Below are 16,678 nucleotides of genomic sequence, written 5' to 3'. Positions count from 1 at the left end.
CTAAGCTTGTTCAAACAGGGTTGTTGACCACCTTCACGTGTGAGACCAAGCCCAGCAGAGGAATCAAGAAAGGAGGCTGCAGCTGTGCCCTGACCGGCCTGGGGAAAGTGAGGATAATCCAACTCGAAACAGGGAACCCAAGGTGATCGGCCAGGGTGCACGTTTTGTTCCCTCTGATTGTTCTTGAGTGGGAAATAGGGACAAATTTAGGGAATTTGAGATTTTCAATCAGGTCCTGGACCATGTTGGGTCAATTGTTTCACAGGTACTTGTGTGGCTTTTTGGACTAATGACTAGGGATTACCAGTTACCGTGCTGTTTGTTAGCCAGATGTCCTTTAAATCTGATTCTGGACAGAGGCTGGCTTCTGGGACTATCCAGTTATGGATAGTGGTTTCTTGGGCTGGCTGCTGCAGCCTGTTGGTCCAACTTTGGTTCTTATTTGTGACATGACCATTGTCTGTCTGTATATCTCTTATTCTCATTAGCTATTGGGTAAAAGTCTCAATTCATCTCATCTCAAAAGTTTTCCAAGTCAAAGGAATGTATCTGGTAAAATGTTTCTGGTAAGAATGAAAACAAATAAAACCATAGATCCTTCTGTAGTTTTCCCTGTAAGGTTCGTCAGCACTACACACCATTTGTTGAATGCAGTAGTTAGCCTTTTCTGATTGTGGACAGATGTCCTCTTACACATGGTAAGATTTGTAAGATGGGAGAACATAGGAGGTGGAGCTCTGGGACACCCCACTGGCTACTGTGGCAACTAGAAGTGTCATCCTAGAATGCTGAACTCAGGATGTCAGAATGGAGTGGGCTCCACATGAATCTCTCAGAAGTTCTGGGACAGTTTGCAGAATCTCAATTGAGTTTACTTTATTTTTAATGCAAAGAGAATGAAGTCTTTGTCTGGGGTCCACACACTGTTCTGTGGCCGGAACTAAGTTTTATATTTTTTTGTAAATGTTTAAATGATCATTAAAAACAACAAACAAAAAAAATCAAGTAATAAGAAGTATGTGACAGAAATGGTAAGTGACACACAAATTCCAACATAGTCACTCTCTAATCCTTTACAGAAAACTTTGCTGACCCCTTTCCTAGTCAGTTAGTGGTGAACTTTTGCCTCATTTTGGAAGCAGGGTGCTCTTCCTTATTAGGGCAGAGAAGTTGGGGTGGTCCCTGGCTTCTCCATTACAGGAGCTGTGGGTGTAAAACCAGTCTTGCTTGTCTGTCAGATTGGGCACAGAGGGCAAGCAGCGGGAGGTGGTCTCAGAGGTTCTGACTCCAGCTGCCTCGCAGGAGATACAGACCTAGGTATTTTTCTTTTCTTTTTTTTTTTTTTTTTTTCATTATCGATTATTCATTCTAATCATTGGTACATTTTAGGTATACAATATAATGACATTCATCATTGGAAATTTGCACCTTGACATAATCTCTCTTGGTTCTTATTTTTCACCCTTCCCTTGCCCTCCCTTCAACCCCTCCATTCCTCCCTATTTACAAAGATTTTGTTCCTATTTTTCCATTTTCTCATATTAATCCCATTCCCTTCTATCCTTTCCCCTAGCCCTCCCACTTCCTTCCCTTTGCCCCTTTTCTTCCTATTTCACATTACCTATTATACCTTTTAGTCCTTATTTACACTTTCACTTTCTCACACCAGAGAAACTATTCAGTATTTACACATGTGTGTCCTATTTATTTCACTTAAGAGTATCGCCTCAATGTGCATCCACTTAGCTATAAATGTCTCTAATATCTCATTTTTTATGGCTGAGTAGTACTCCATTTTATAAAAAAACCCCACATTTTCTTTATCTAGTTTCCAGTTGATGGGCACTTGGGCTGCTTCCAAGTTTTAGCTATTACAAACTGTGCTGCTATGAACATGGGTGCACATATATCACTGTGGTATGGTTCTTTTAATTGCTTTCATTTTCAAGCCAAGCTGCCTCCTAGATGGCTTCTCTTTGGGCCTTGTCTGGTTCAGCCCACCCTGTAGCCTGTGAAGAGTCACTACCTTCAAGGTTTCAAGACGTCCTCTTCTTTAGGATAAAGCTTAAAATGTGACTTTTTTCTTGCTATGCCTATTTCTGCCAGGTGCAATTCTCAGTTCTTCATCCAAAAATCCAGGCTGAATTGTCCCTCTGAGAAATGTGGTACAGATATCAGACATGTGGGGATGGTGCATGATAACATCTCTCAAAAGCGCTTACAGCATAGCATTAAGTGAAAAGTTGGATATGAACGTAGATGTACAGCAAGTGTTTACTGCTTGAAGCAAGTCAGTAGAAAAGCAGCAATAGTTTGATGCAACAATGTTATGATGTCTTTTATTCAGAGCAACACGTATATATATATTTGTTTCTTGGTGTCTTCCTGGGAGCAGATGAAAATATTCCTAAAGATGGGATTTGGGCCAAACTGTCACTTACCAAAAATAGGCAGAAAGCTAAAGAAAATTTGAGATTAGGGGGCCTTGAGTTTTTCCTCATTTCTTCCATTCTCACTTCACTTTGTTGGCAAAGACCTTTCATTTCTGCTTTATATGTTTCAGTAGCCATTAGGAATTATAGTTGTTCTAACCTTTAAAACATTTAATTTTCAAAACACCAAACTTCAAGTGGAAATAAAAACCTTGAATGCATTTGAAACCCGCTGATGCCTTCTTTTTCACATAGGACAGATCCATTGCATCTCATATTTATTTTTATTGCATCTATAAATCGACTGGGAACAATAAAAGACCAGAAGCTTCAATATTAGGAAGGAAAGGAGACTTGGTCAAAACTTTTTGGTAAGTCTTTATAATGCATATTTGTTCCAAGCCACAAAAGTGCAGAACATAGCATTTTAAAAAATTTCATAATGGAGGAGAACATGGTCTTCTCTAATAGGCAGCCAATGGGTCTGTAAGCTGCAATGCTCAGCTTCTCTTTTCATGGATCTTGTTCTTGTTCTTCTGTTTCTTCTCTCTCCCCTGGGCCATCCTAGGATTGTGAGAGATCAGGATGTATTATTCTGCCCTTACCATCTATATTTGTCTCTGCCCTATTTTCTCTCTCGCAGTCTCATGGGGCTTACACAGCGTCACTGGCTTCTCCCTCTGTTGGGCACTGTAGCTTTCCTCTATTCTCATCCCTTTCCTTGCCTGCCTTTCTCAGTAGGTGCCAAGCTCTTTGACTGTAGGGATCAAACCTTAGTCAACTTTATGTTTTGAGCAACCAATATGGAGACGAGGATCAGATTTCAATACACTGAATAAATGAATAAGTAAAACCAAATTAAGTACTAACACGAAGTATTTCCTACGTTTCAAGTGCTGTTTTGAGCATGACCCATTCATGATTGAGATGGAGGTATGGTGTTTCTCGTAAATATTTTCTGTCTTCACATCCGCTACTGCTAACAGCTGTCTTCCCCAGCACCTCTCCCCTAAGCTCCCTGGGATGCTGATGCAGTAATCATTGTGGCTCCATGGAGGGGTCTCTCTCTAACCCCATACCGACTATCTCTCAGTCCCCAGGGTTTCATGCTTAACCATCCATACCCTTGGCTATCAAGTCAGACTGCTCTACCTGCACACCCATTTTTGTTTTTATGGGTGTGGATTGAACCCAGGGGCTTAGCACTGAGCTATATCCCCTGCTTCTTTTTATTTTTCATTTTGAGATAGGGTCTTGTTAAGTCATTAAGTTGCCCAGGGTGAGCTCCAATTTGTGATCCTCCTGCCTCAGCCTGTCAGAGTCTTGGGCTTATAGAATACCTGGCTACACACCTGTGATTGGACCCAGACAGGCACGCTGCTGAGATTCCGGTCCTCTGTGGACATTTGTCTTGAAGAGCCCTGTAGCTTCTCTTTCACCCTGATCTGTCTCCCTTTTCATTTCCATCTACTTGGGTGCTCCCTGGATTGCTGGGCTTTGCTTTTGCCCCTACCTTTTCTCTTTCAATTTTGGCAGTAGTCTTTCGCTTCTCCGAGTAACTTCATTGCCTACAGCCAGCACCCAGCAGGTCCTGGCAAATCTGCTGGACCACATGACAACTTGAGTTCCACCTCCCAGTGCTGGCATAGCCTCCAAGGCAGGGGTGGGCTTCCCCTGGGTTGATCACATGGTGTTGTAGTCAGACTTTTCAAAGGAATAGATTTAATACAGGACACATAATTTATAGGATTATTTTATAATATTCACCCAAAAAGTCAAATGCAGAGGAGTACAAGAGATCTGTCCACACACTAGAGATCCAAGGGATCCAGTGGAGGGCTTGGATCCGAAGGCAATGTCCCGCACAAGTCCAGCTGAAGGCCCAGAGCCTATGGCAGTGTCTTCCATGAGTCCAGCCAGAGGCCTAGAGCCCATGGTAATGTCTCATGCAAGTCCATATTGAACATCTGCACTGGGAAGGCCCAAAGGCCAGTGGTGAAAACTAGAAAGCCTACTCAGGTAGGGTGAAGAATTTGTGCCACCAGGCTGAAGCCAGGAAGGGATGCTGAAGACGAAGATCAGAGGTCTCCCAATGAGAACAGTGGCTGTTCCCAGGGACAGTGAGGTCCCAGCTCCTCCTGTGAGAACAGCCAAGTCCACATCAGGAAAACCAGTTGCGGCAAGCTTCTCCAAGAAAATCAATAGCAAATGATCTTCCCCTCCAGGTCTCTTTTAGTGCTGCTGGCAACAACCCTCAGGTGGGTCTTCCACGCCCAGAACCACATTGACTCAGGTCAGCTGGGTGTTTCCAAGTTGAACATTAGTTGATCCACCGCACGTGGCTTTGCAGATGAACTGTGTGTCTGGTCACACTTCTCTAGTTACAGAGTAGTGGGACACTGTGACTATAAAGCTTTCTGCTCAGATTTAGGCTGTTCTCCCAGCCTCACCTGTCAGCACTTTTTGTGGTTCCCCTAAATACATGCCCTGTCTCTGGGCCCCTACACACCCCTGCTTACTGCCCGGGGCATCTTCTCACTCCTCACTGTGCCTCCCTCTGCTCATGCTGCTCACCTCTGGACCTCAGTTTTGATGTTACTCCCTTGGGGAAGCTTTCATTGCTACGTCCTCCGCCCTGGCCTGGATCATATGGATGCCATTTATTTGATCTTTTGTCACCCAGTAAATCTCCATGGTCATCATTACCATGGCCAATGTTCTCAGACTGCTTCCTCTGTGTAGGTGCAGACCTAAGAACTCGGCTCAGTTGATCCTGTGCAGTAGCTTGAGACAGACACTATTTTCATCTCGGTTTAATAGATGAGGACATCAGGCATGGAGAAATTGGGTAATTTGGCTAAGTTGCACAGATACTTAAAGGCACAGTCAGGTTTGAGCCCAACCTGCATGGTCTAGGTGCTCTCAGCTGCCTTTCGTTGTGGTGTCTGTCACACTCTGTTGGACTGTCTGGTTATCTGTCTTTTATTCAGAGCTGTATCGTAGCATTCAGCTCAAGTCCTGGTAAGAATTAGGTTCAATCAATTCTTTTTCTGGAATGAATGCAGACCTCTAAGGTCTCACAAATTAAAGTTATATATTCCTGATTCTTGATTTTGTGAGATAAAGTCCAACTAAAAAGGATGGCTAGTTGACCGGTGTGTGGAAATTGGGCTCCTTAATGGTTTTTTCTGTTAATCTATCTTGTTCAATTTGAAAGTTGGAGCTGACGGGGAATTGTCTGTATCAGCCCCTACACTGGATACAGCAGAATGCTGGGCCAGGACATTTAAGTGACTTGTCCAAGGTCACACATGGAGCTGGTGACAAACAGGACGCCAGGTCGGCTGGTTTCCAGTGCTGTGTCCTTTCTCTGCACCTGATCAAACAGAAACTGTAGACACATGAGGGCGTGCAGTTAAAACAAACAGCAAGTCCGTAACTGGTTTGATTATGGCTCTAACCAGTGTAAAGGAGCTCGTGGCTTTGGTGCTCCTCGGGATGGTGACCAGCACTCAGAAAGTACAGGGTGTCTGAGGGGGAGGCCAGCTTGGCAAGGCCAGAAGCATCAGACTCTGGAGAGTCACGCTAGCAGTCTTTCTCCCTGTGACCTTACCAGTGGCATGGCCATTGCTTTGGTCTTGAGGTTGATTTAGAAGACCCCTCTTGCTCTGAAGATCTAACGGTCCTCTTTCCCATGGCCTCCGGTGCTATTGGCTGTGCTGACGCCTGCCACTTGGCCCGCTCCTGGGCCATGCTACCAACCAGCTGTTTCTCTACTCCCACCATGCACCTGAACTTTCTTACTCAGCCACTGAGTGGGCCATGGGTGCAAAGAAGAGCAGTATGTTTGGGTTCCAGTCCAGATGATTTTATGTGACTCGGAAGGAGTTACTTCCCTTTTCTAAGCCCCCAGCTGCAAAGTAGCAGTAATAATACCTACAGGATAAGAGTTGCTCTGATGATTAAGTAAGACTAAATGTGTAAAATACTTAACCAGACCGTAACTGCAGTAGAATTGGGGACCAGCAATGTTTTTCTGTAAAAGGCCAGGTAGGAAATATTTTCTGCTTCTGGGGGGATAGAGTCTCGAGTTTTGCTGTTACAGGGCAAAAGCCATCATATGTAAACAAATGGGTATTACTGCGTTCCAATAAAACTTTATTTATAAGAATGCATGTGACAGACTAGATTTGCACCCCCTTAGTCCCATGTTGGGCTTTGTGAGCATGTGTGGTAGAGGATGATTCACAGTGCTTTTTCCATTTCTATTTAGACAAACAGTAGGCTGCTTTTTATCATCCTTCCCTGTCTCACTGTTCCTTTTGCAGATGGTTGTTTTGTTCACCTCTCAATCCAGAGGTATAAGCACAAAGACAATGCACTCCAAGTTTTTGATGAAATGAAAGAGTCTTTCCTCCCCTCCCCAGGCCCAGGGGCTGGTATCTGAGGGCCCCTAGATGCAGCGATGTCTAGATGCCTGACACCAGGGCAGAAGAAAGCATTTCTCAGGACCAAGGGGCCTGCAGACTAGGCGATGGGGCTGGGGCAGGCACTGCTTCCTAAAGAGGTACCACACTTCCTCATCAGAGAAAAGCCACAGCTGGCAGCCAGAGCTGCTGTGGGGCTCCAGGACGTTGTGGGGTTCTGTTGCAGAGCAGTCATTGCTCTTTGCCATTGTGCATGGGCTGGGTGTATGAGACCTAGCAGGACTGGGAGCATCCACGCATTCCACAGAGCTCAGCTCTGCAAGAAGTGGCATGATAGAAGGCTAAGAGAGGAAGAGAGCTCATGTACCATCCTGGAAACTGAAGTGGCCTGCTGAGCGCGTGTTCTTAGGTCAAGGGTCAGATATGCTCTGCGTCATTCTGGGTTTGGAATGGGAGCTAGGATTTTAAATGTTGGTAGCTGGAATGTGCAGATTCAGTACCCCATCTGGGCTTTATTGTGCTAATCTCAGTGTCTTGGACAGAGTTCAGGAGGAAAAAACCTCATGATCCCTTCTCTTAATCCCCAGGGCTGTTTCTGCTGGCCTCAGCACCCCCAGGCCTGCAGGATTGCTGGTGCTGCTCTGCTGGCTCTGCAGCCTCTTAGGGAGCCCCCAGAAATGCAGCGAGTCAGCTGCTAGCCTCCCACAGACCTGGGCCATGGCCAGGCCGCCAGGACAACCAGGAAGGGTTGTGGGGGATGGAAGACTGTGGCTTTGGGAGTCCTTTAGGTTTGGATTTTTGTCCTAGTTCTCCATGGATGAGCTCCACAACTTCTTCAGCCTTCAGCTGAGAGGTGATCTTTGGGGTTGTACTCTCTGGATTTATATCTTGACTCTGTGACCTACCAGTTATGTGGTTTGGTCAAACTACTTGAAGTTCTGTGCCCACTTTCCTTGTGTGTGAAATGAGAACAATATTGTACTCTTTTAGAGTGTTGCTATGAGGATCAAATGACACACACACACACACACACACACACACGTGCATGTGTGTGCACTAGAAGACAGTCTTGCCCATTGTGGTTTGAATGAATTCTCCAGAATTCATGTGCTGGAAACTTAATTCCCAAAGTCATGCATTAATGGTCTTTGAGAAGAGAGATCTTTGGGTGGTGATTGTGTGTCATGAGGGCTTGCTTTCATGAATGGACGAATCATTTCATAGCCACACTCATAAATCAGTGGATTACTGGATGAATGCTATTGCAAGAGTGGATCTGCTGTCAAATCAAGCTTTCTCTGGCATGCTTGCTGCATTTGGCCAGAAGAGGCCTCCACCAGATGCAGCAAGAAGGCCTCACCAGAGGCCAGTGCCATGGTCTTGGACTTTGTAGCCTCTAGAACCATGAGCTAAATAAGTATTCTTCATAAATTTTTTATTCCATAGTATTCAGTTACAGCAATAGAGATTGGACTGTGACAGTAAGCTTACATATTTTCTTCTTATTATTTCAAGTTTAAAATAAAGACAATGACATTCACTTCCTTTCATTATTGTCATCATTGTCATTGTAGTAAATACTTATTAAACATTTTACATAATTTTGTGCATGTGAACCTCCCTTACAAGCACCTCATGAAGCAGACACATTATTATCTTTGTTACTGATAAGGAAGCAGGACATAGAAAAAGTAACCTGGCCAGGGTCACACAACTGCTAAGTGGAAATGGGTTTTGACCATGATAGTTTGTATTCCAGGTCAGTCTCACAGGCATGGGACTTAGCTGGCAAACAGCATACACTGAGCAGGCCACAGGACACTGGGTGGAAGAGTTGGGTAAGTATTGGTCCAGAGGGCAGGTATATGGCCTTCATCTCAGGGCCCATCCCAGGCCCCAAACAAATTGTGTCACTTCTCTAGGTCATGGCTCCCCAGCTGGTTGGGCTATGACAGGGTCAAGCAGGAATGCTGTCTTCAGTAAGAGCTGGGGCAGAGGCTGCACTGCTGAGAGTGCTGGCCGGTCACTTCAGGTGAACAGGGGAATGTGTACGTAGCACTGGGGTTGAAGAGACAGGTGCTGGCTAGAGAGAAGACACTTTCTGTCTAAGGAGAGACAGAGGACACGGAATCAGGAACCTGGAGGAACCTCCACAGTACTTGGTTCTGGGTTAGAAGAAAAACTATGATTTTCAGATTGTTTTGGATTTATCGTCCACTTCAATCCTTTAGAAAATTCCAGCTAACCTCTCAGGAGAAAGAGAAAACTAGAAAATTCCACGTGACGGTGCAGGAAGGCCCAGAGCATGGTCCCACTTCTTCCATAGCAGCTCACTGCCCATTCCACCTTTTGTTCAACACTGTGCTGCCACTTTACAATGGAGGAAACTGAGGCCTGGCACAAGTTCCTGACCACCAGCACACAGAGAGGCTGTAGCAGAGCTGGGGTTGGAGTTTTGGTTGTCCCCATTCAAAGCTCTGCCCCAAACTGCTCTGCTGTACCTGCATGAAGAGCAATGTCTCTCCCTGGGCTCACACGCAGCTGCTTGATGACTGGCCTCTGTCGCGCCTGCTCACTGACTGCTGCAGAAGTTCTGGCTGCTCCAGAAGTTCTGGCTGCTCCAGACTCTCGGTACCCTTGGTGTCGCTCTGCCTTTGCTGAGAGTGTGCTTCTGCCAGGATTTCCCTTCACCAAGTTGCTCTTGGCTCATGAGTTCCTATATTGGGCAAGCTTTTCTCCATATATTTCCATGCACCTCTGCACAGCTTCCAGCCTGCTTTTCCTTAGACTGTTGTCACTGATCCCCTAGAAGATGTCGAGATCCTGCTTCTCCCTGCCTCCCTGATCTATCAGCCCTCAGTAGCTCCCATTGCTCCCAGGTGCCTGGGCCGTGTGGCCACTTTTGCTTGGTTCTTGCCTCACCCCCTCCCGTGCACCAGCCTCCCTCTGGCACCCATTGCACACCTCTTCCAGTTTGCTCATCTCTCGCTGCCTCCCTCCTCATGGGCTCTTCTTCCTGGATCCGGCTCTGGCTGTCAGCAGTGAAGGTGGCCTAGTTCTCATGATGTGAGTGTAGTTCTCTCCTTCCCAGGGAGATGGCTCTGTCTCACGAGCCAAGTCAAAACACCACCATCCTCCTGCAGCTCCTTTCATCAAGCTCTTCACGCTGTGCTGCTTGATATGATATGTTTGTGTCTCTCCTCCCTGGAAGGCTGAACTGTGCTAGGGCAGATAGTCTGGCCCGGGTGTGTGTGGCGCTCCTGGTACTTGCTGTGTAGAAGGGTGAATGCATGAAGGCAGGGCTTGCCCACGGCTGTCAAATGCTCAGAATGGAGCCTTGGGGCTCCAGATTCCTCATCTCAGAGAATCTTCCTCACTCAACTTGTCCCTGACACCTGCCTGCCTTGCATGTTCATTTCCTACTCCTGCTCACTTTCTCTCGCTGCTCCCACCACAATCCATATTAAAAGTCAGAGGAAACGATTCTCCCTGTTCTTTTCACACCTTGCAAATACTTGTAGCTTCATATATGTTTCTTGTATTTTTGTCTGCTAGCCGAGTTATACATTTTAACTCCTTTATTTTTCCTCTCTTAAATATGTTTCTTCACATTCACTTTGGACCCACTCCAGTTTTCCTGGTTTCTCTCGCCCTCTGCCTCCTCTCACTTCCTTAATGCCACTTTCCTAACATCCTTGAGTTTAAAAGTACTGATTTAGACACAGTTCAAGTCCACGTCCACGACTCAGCTTGGTGCTGGGGACAGAGCTGAGCAAGGCATGGTCTCCGTCTTGCTACAATCCTGTATCTCTAGAAGGGAAAGGTATTGGACCTTTCTCCATATTGAGCATGGAGCAGGATGCAAGCAGCTTGTCCCCAGCACAGGGTGCTTGGGAAGCCTCCCCTAGAACTGTCCTATCCCTCACTCTTTCTTCAGACTCACAAGTCACAACTGTGTTGGGACCTTAAGGGCAGTGTGAGTTCCCTGGCCACCACTTCTTAGAGAGAACATACATGATTTTGAGTCAGAGTACCTTGTTTGGGATTAGGTTAGAAAGCTATGTGCTTGAAGTCAGGGTGTCTCCTGAGTTTGACTCCTGACCATGTTTATTATTAACTCTGCAATTTGGGATAATATGATCAAGCCCTCTATTTTCTTCATCTATAAAATAGAAATAATAATAACTGCCCTATGGAGTTCTTGTAAGGGTGAAGTAATGGAACAAATGAAATGTTTCTAGTGCCACAATTCAGCAAGTGCCCCATCCATTCCCAAGTCCACGAGGTGGCATTTCACCCATATCCTCCCCATTCTTCCTACTCTGTGACTCTATTGTGGCCATGTGAGTGAGCCGTCTTCTCATGTGTGGACTTTACCATGGTCTCATTGAGGCTTAGGCAGGCTAAGCTGTTATTTCTTGGACAGCTGGCTGGTGTAGGTGCAGCCAGAAGAGAGGCGTATTGGGAAAACTTTTATATTTTAACAGATGTGAAGGATACATTTAGACAGGTTTTATCAGCTTCAGAAAACACCTGGATGTGCTGGTCAGGTAATAAGTACCATCTCCTCCCATGGTGCATCTGGGGCTCTTTCCCTTTGTGCAATTAATGATGGCACCAGGTTGCATTGAGGTCTTCCTGTGTGCCACTCACTGTGCTAGAGAGTAAACTGATGTAGCTTCTGCTAGATGGGGGTGTGTGTGTGTGCGTGTGTGTGTGTACACGCACACACGGCATATCTAGGGCACAGGCAACATAGTGTGGTATAAACGGTGAAGGAAAAAGTAAATGAATTATGGGTGGGAGGACAGGAAGAGGGGAAGCTGGCCCCATGTAGGGGTTGAAAGGTGACTGGAGAGGTGATGCCTCAAGAGACCCATTGCTCTTCCCAGGGTCCTGAACCAGTCAGAGCAGGTTCTGGTCAAGAGCCTAGGACCTGGTCCTCAGATGCCCTCTCTTATGCCAGGCAGTAACCTTTCACTGCTGGCTCCCCCAGCCACTCTAGGGACCACGGGACAGTGGCATTTCCCAGCCAAACATATTTTAGCTCCAGCATTGCCTAATCTCTGAATTCTCACCTCTTTATGAGGTTTAGGACAATGTCACTAAGTTTACAAAAATTCTAAATCTCCTCTCAGAAATGCTGATCCAAATCTGACCTAAAATAAGTCATTTTGACTCTCTTGCTTTTTTTTTTTAAAGTGTTCTATGTTTTTCTTTTTCCATCAATTGTACGAATATTTCTTCACATTGTCTTGCTGAACAGAATCTCCCAAGGGATCTCAAACAAGCAGGTCATTCTAGTCTCCTGCAGCAGAGGCTGTGCTGTGGGTCATCCCTGAATCATGTCCCAGCCCACCTGTGCCCTCTTTCTTTTTTTTTTTTTTTTTTGGTACCGGGGATCGAACTCGGGACCTTGTGCTTGTGAGGCAGGCAGCGGAGCCACTGAGCTAAATCCCCGGTCCTCTCTTGTCTTTTATCCTCATCACACATTAACTCAAAGTGCTGTGTAGCCTCTTCTTGGTCTCCACACTTTCCCACAGTCACCCAGAACACACCCGATGCTATGCTTCCTTTCAGTCTCTGGGAAAATTTCCATGCAGAAGCAAGAGAGGCAATTCTGGGAGGTGCACAAGTGCAGAAGAAGCACATTTTGGGAGTCAGGAGAACCAAGTGTAAGCTCCTGCCCTTTTCTGATTGGCTGCCTGGCTGCAGGCTAGTTGGTTCTCAGGGCTTTATTTAAAAACTGGAGATAGAAATTGTGAGACTTCAATGAACCAACCTGTGCTGATTCAGGTCCACTGAGAAGCAGCTGCCAGGACAGCATTAAATATGTGAAGGTATTATTAGAGGAAATGCCTGTGCGAAAGGAAATCGGAAGGGAGTTTGGGAAAGCTGGGGAGCGTCGGAAGGCTTGTGGGTCTGAGCCCAGGGAAGAGGAGAGGAAACGGGTGGAAGCCCCCCAGACTACTGTTCAGTCTACAGAAGGGGTGATGTGCCTTTGGGAAGTCCTTGAGCTTAAGCTGGCCAGCAACGGAGTCCTGGACTCCTAGGCCTCCCAGACACTGGTGGCCTTAGTGTCCCACGGCACTCATTTGTCATTGCAAGAAGCTTGGGGACCATGGCTTCTGCATAAATGTGATAGACCTCAGGGGTGTGACTGGGGTCCAAGGTCAGTTATGTTCCCTGGCTGTGAGGGGCACCTCATGGCCACCTGCCTTCCCTCCATTGTCCTGGCCACACAAAGAAGACGGGCTAACAGTGAATCAGCAGTGAACCTTCATGGTCCCCTTGAGAGGCAGGGTTTTTCTTCCACAAAACAGAAGCAGAAGCCTGGTTGCAGGGGACGGGAGAGACAGGGCTGAGTGCGGGGAGCAGCTCTTGGAAAATGCTCAGGAAACCCTGCAAAGGGCCCACATGTGATGCAAAGAATATGTCCAGGTTTGAGGTCCAGGCCCACTATATTCTTTAGTGCAAATGTCTGAGCTGCCTTTGTCTATTCCAGAGCTCAGAGCTAGTGAGAGGGTAAATAAGATGAGAGTAGCAGACACGGGGGCTCTCAGCGCAGGCCAGCTCCACGCCTTTCTCTTTTTCTCTACCCTACCCTTTTATTTCCAGTTGTCTCAATTTGCTTAAGTAATGAGTTTATCAGAACACCTGATCGACAGGCCAGATGTAGGGGGTGTGCATTACCTGCCTAACCTTGGAAGGAGCATGTACCCCTTTCAGAGAGCGTTCTGGCAAGGGGCAAGCTTGTTTGGGATGTAGTGACGCAGAAATTTCAGAAGGCCGGGATGATAATTGGACAGGAAAAAGCACACATTGTGCCTTAGGGCCCTTTCTTTTCCTCTCTTTGATCTCAAGGTCCCTCTTAGACCTCAGAAGATCCCTTTTAATGAAGATTCTCTAGTTGGATGACCTTGCAGCGTCTTTGTACTTTCCTTCTATTCATTCAAACAGCAACGATTTGAGCACCTGCTCTGTGCCGGGTTGTACTCTGTTGCATGTCCAGATGGGGAAGTTGTTTGTGAAGAGTATCTTTTAAACCCAGCGCGAAGGACTCTGGGTTCAGAAGCTTACTTGGAACGTGTTCCCAGGAAGCAGTGGGAAGAAGCAAGGAAGGGAAGGGAAACCTGTAAGGTGGGCTTTCCCTAGAGCAGAAGGTCAGCAGACTTTCTCTGGAGATATTTTAGGCTCTGAGGGTCATTAGGCCTCTTGCAATTGCTCATCTCTGCTGTTGTAGCATAAAAGCACTAATGGACAATACGAAAATAAATAGGTGTAGCTGTAATTCAGTAAAACTTTATACAAACAAATGTCTGGCTGGCCTGGGATTGTGGTTTACTGACCCCTGAGCCTGAGAGTCTCTTCCTGTCAGGGGCAGCTGAGGAGCTACAAGAAACACATCCGCACATTTGTCCTGAAAAGCCAAAAGGCTGGTTTGTTTATCTATCAAATCCCTCAGAACTGGAAGGCTGTGTCACCAGTGCATTAATCCACCAACAGATTCATAATCTGATGGCAGTATTGGGAGATGGCAGAAACTTAGGAAATGGGCCTAGTTGGAGGCACTGGGTCACTGGCCATATGCTTTGGAAGGGTTTATCTTGTCCACAGTGTCTTTCTCTCTGGCTCTTTCCCTCTCTCTCTGCTTCCTGGCTGCCGTGATGTGAGTGGTTTTGCCCCACTATGCTCTTTCTCCTTTTCTCCGCCCAAAGCAATGGAGCTCAGTGACCACAGACTAAGACCTCTGAAACCATGAGCCCAAATAAACCTTTCTTCCTTGAACTTCTTATTCTCAGGTATTTTGTTACTGGGATGGAAAGCTGACTAGCTAAGATGCCGTGGAGCCCATCTAGCTTCCCCAGGGAGAGAAGGATGTATTCTTTGGCCAGAAAATTCTCCAGGGCCAAGTGGCACAGAACACCCCAGTGCATGCCTAGCCATCTGCACATGACCTTGAGGGGACACGGGGGAGTGAGTGGGCACCAATAATGCCTATTACTTGGAGAGTTCTACTTCACAGTGGGTTGAAATATGAGCTTCTGAAATGTGAAATCGTACTCTGTGGGGTTCAGGATGCCCTGGATAACTAGTAGAGAAATACCACCAGGTACAGAGAAAAATATTCAGGCAGAGATTGTGTAGTGTGGAGATAACACAGACAAACACTAACTTGCTTTTATTAAACTCTTACTGTGGGCTAAGTGCTGTGCTGAGTGCTTTCAACATATTGATTCAATAACAACCCAATGTGATAGGTGCTATCCCCTCCCCCCATTTTACAGGAAAAATAAACTGAGATCTCAATGAGTCCACACTCACTGCACAGCTAATATTAGGAGGAACTGGCTTTGCACCCCAGCATTTTGTCAAATACCCTCTGTCAAAGATGGAACTAAGAATGTGGATCAGACACTGGTCATGCCTTTTTGCTAGAGCTGGCATAACCAGCTACCACAGTCTGGGTGCCTTAAAACAATTGAAATTTATTATCTCACAGTCCAGAGGTTTAGGATCTGATATGAAAGTGTTAGCAGTGCTCCGTTCTGTCTGAAGGCTCTGGTGAAGATGTTTTTCCTCACCTCTTTCTATCTTCTGGTGGCGTCCATCCATCCTTGAAATGTTGACACATTACTTCAGTGTGTCTTTGTGCCTCTTCTGCTGTCTTTCTAAAGAATACCAGTATATTTAAGGACACACCCCCATGACCTCATATTTAATAGATTATATTTCCAAACCCTATTTCCAAATAAGGTGGAATTCACAGATCCCAGAAGTTAAGACTTGAATATATCATTTTGCAGTAAACAATTCAATTCATAATATTAGTTCAGGCACTGTCCCAGGAGCAGGGATTCCAAGACAAGCAGGATGTAGTTCTGCTTTGGACCCCATCATGGTCTAAGCCAGAGGTCATTAGGGAGATCCAGTGACATCATTTTTAAAATGTGAATATAATCCACATTTATGTTTGCCTAGAAAGAGAATACTACCTACTTAGTAGTGGAGTAGTTGCATTTAAAATGTGCATCTTCTTCTAGGGGTCTGTTTAGTTCTCCTAATTTTCACATTTATCCTTTTTCTTTTTTTTTTCTTCTATCATTTATTGATTTCTGAGGTTGCTTACACTTTGAGGAGATAAAGTTTCATTTTAAATGGTGGCAATTATTACTTCTAGGCAAGGACAACTTCATCCCCCACGTTGCGGTTCTGACTTCCTCATTTGTGCAACAGTTTCAGTGGGACCCTGTAGGAGAGCTAAACTCCCCTAATATACCAGTAGAGTGAGTCATCTGGGGAAGTTTTTAAAACCACTGAGCCTGGGGTCCACCTCAAAAGCTTCTGATTCAGTTGCTTTGGGTCAAGGTATGGGCATCAATATTAAAAAAAAAACACTTTCTAGATTATTCTATTATGAAGTAAGCTAAAGACTATTGGTGCTTAAGTTTACTTGAGCCCATCTGCCTGCCATTCTTGAATTCTAATCAGTTATACATTTTCATTTCAAAGTAAAAAAATGGCATCTAGTCAATGCTTGTTTTTCTCCAATTTCAGTGTGATGTTATTTGGAAGTGATGTTATTTGTGAGAAGGCTCACAAGGAAGCTTGCTCCCTCTCTTTCCACTCTCAGTCATGCATAGCTTTAACAAGGAGAAGAGCCCTTATAAGACCCTGGCCACAGCGATACCCTGATCTTGAACTTCCAACCTCCACAACTTCAAAATATAACTCTTGGTCATTTAAGCCACATGGTAGCATGCTGTGACAGCCAGCACTGACTAAGGTACTTGTTTCTAGGGCTGAGTGAGGCAGGAC

At 45.7% G+C, this 16,678-nt stretch overlaps 1 long non-coding RNA gene across 7 annotated transcripts in view; it reads left to right on the top strand.

The window, feature by feature from the left end:
* Positions 1-16,678, top strand: part of LOC110349665 (uncharacterized) — a 96,033-nt gene that overhangs the window by 19,905 nt on the left and 59,450 nt on the right. For 4 of the 7 annotated variants that reach the window (XR_015441280.1, XR_015441278.1, XR_002395810.2 and 1 more), the window contains exon 3: positions 19-142. The exons of the other annotated variants lie outside the window; for them this stretch is intronic. This is a non-coding gene — a long non-coding RNA (uncharacterized LOC110349665). The remainder of the gene's footprint in view (positions 1-18; positions 143-16,678) is intronic. 7 annotated transcript variants of the gene reach the window in all.

The sequence above is a fragment of the Heterocephalus glaber genome, unplaced genomic scaffold (assembly GCF_053883595.1).
Source record: "Heterocephalus glaber isolate CG9 unplaced genomic scaffold, H.glaber_assembly_v1.0 deba00001509, whole genome shotgun sequence".
In the NCBI taxonomy this organism is placed as follows: domain Eukaryota; kingdom Metazoa; phylum Chordata; class Mammalia; order Rodentia; family Bathyergidae; genus Heterocephalus; species Heterocephalus glaber.
Note: the sequence above shows the minus strand (reverse complement) of the source record. Positions and strands in the feature narration are given on the sequence as shown.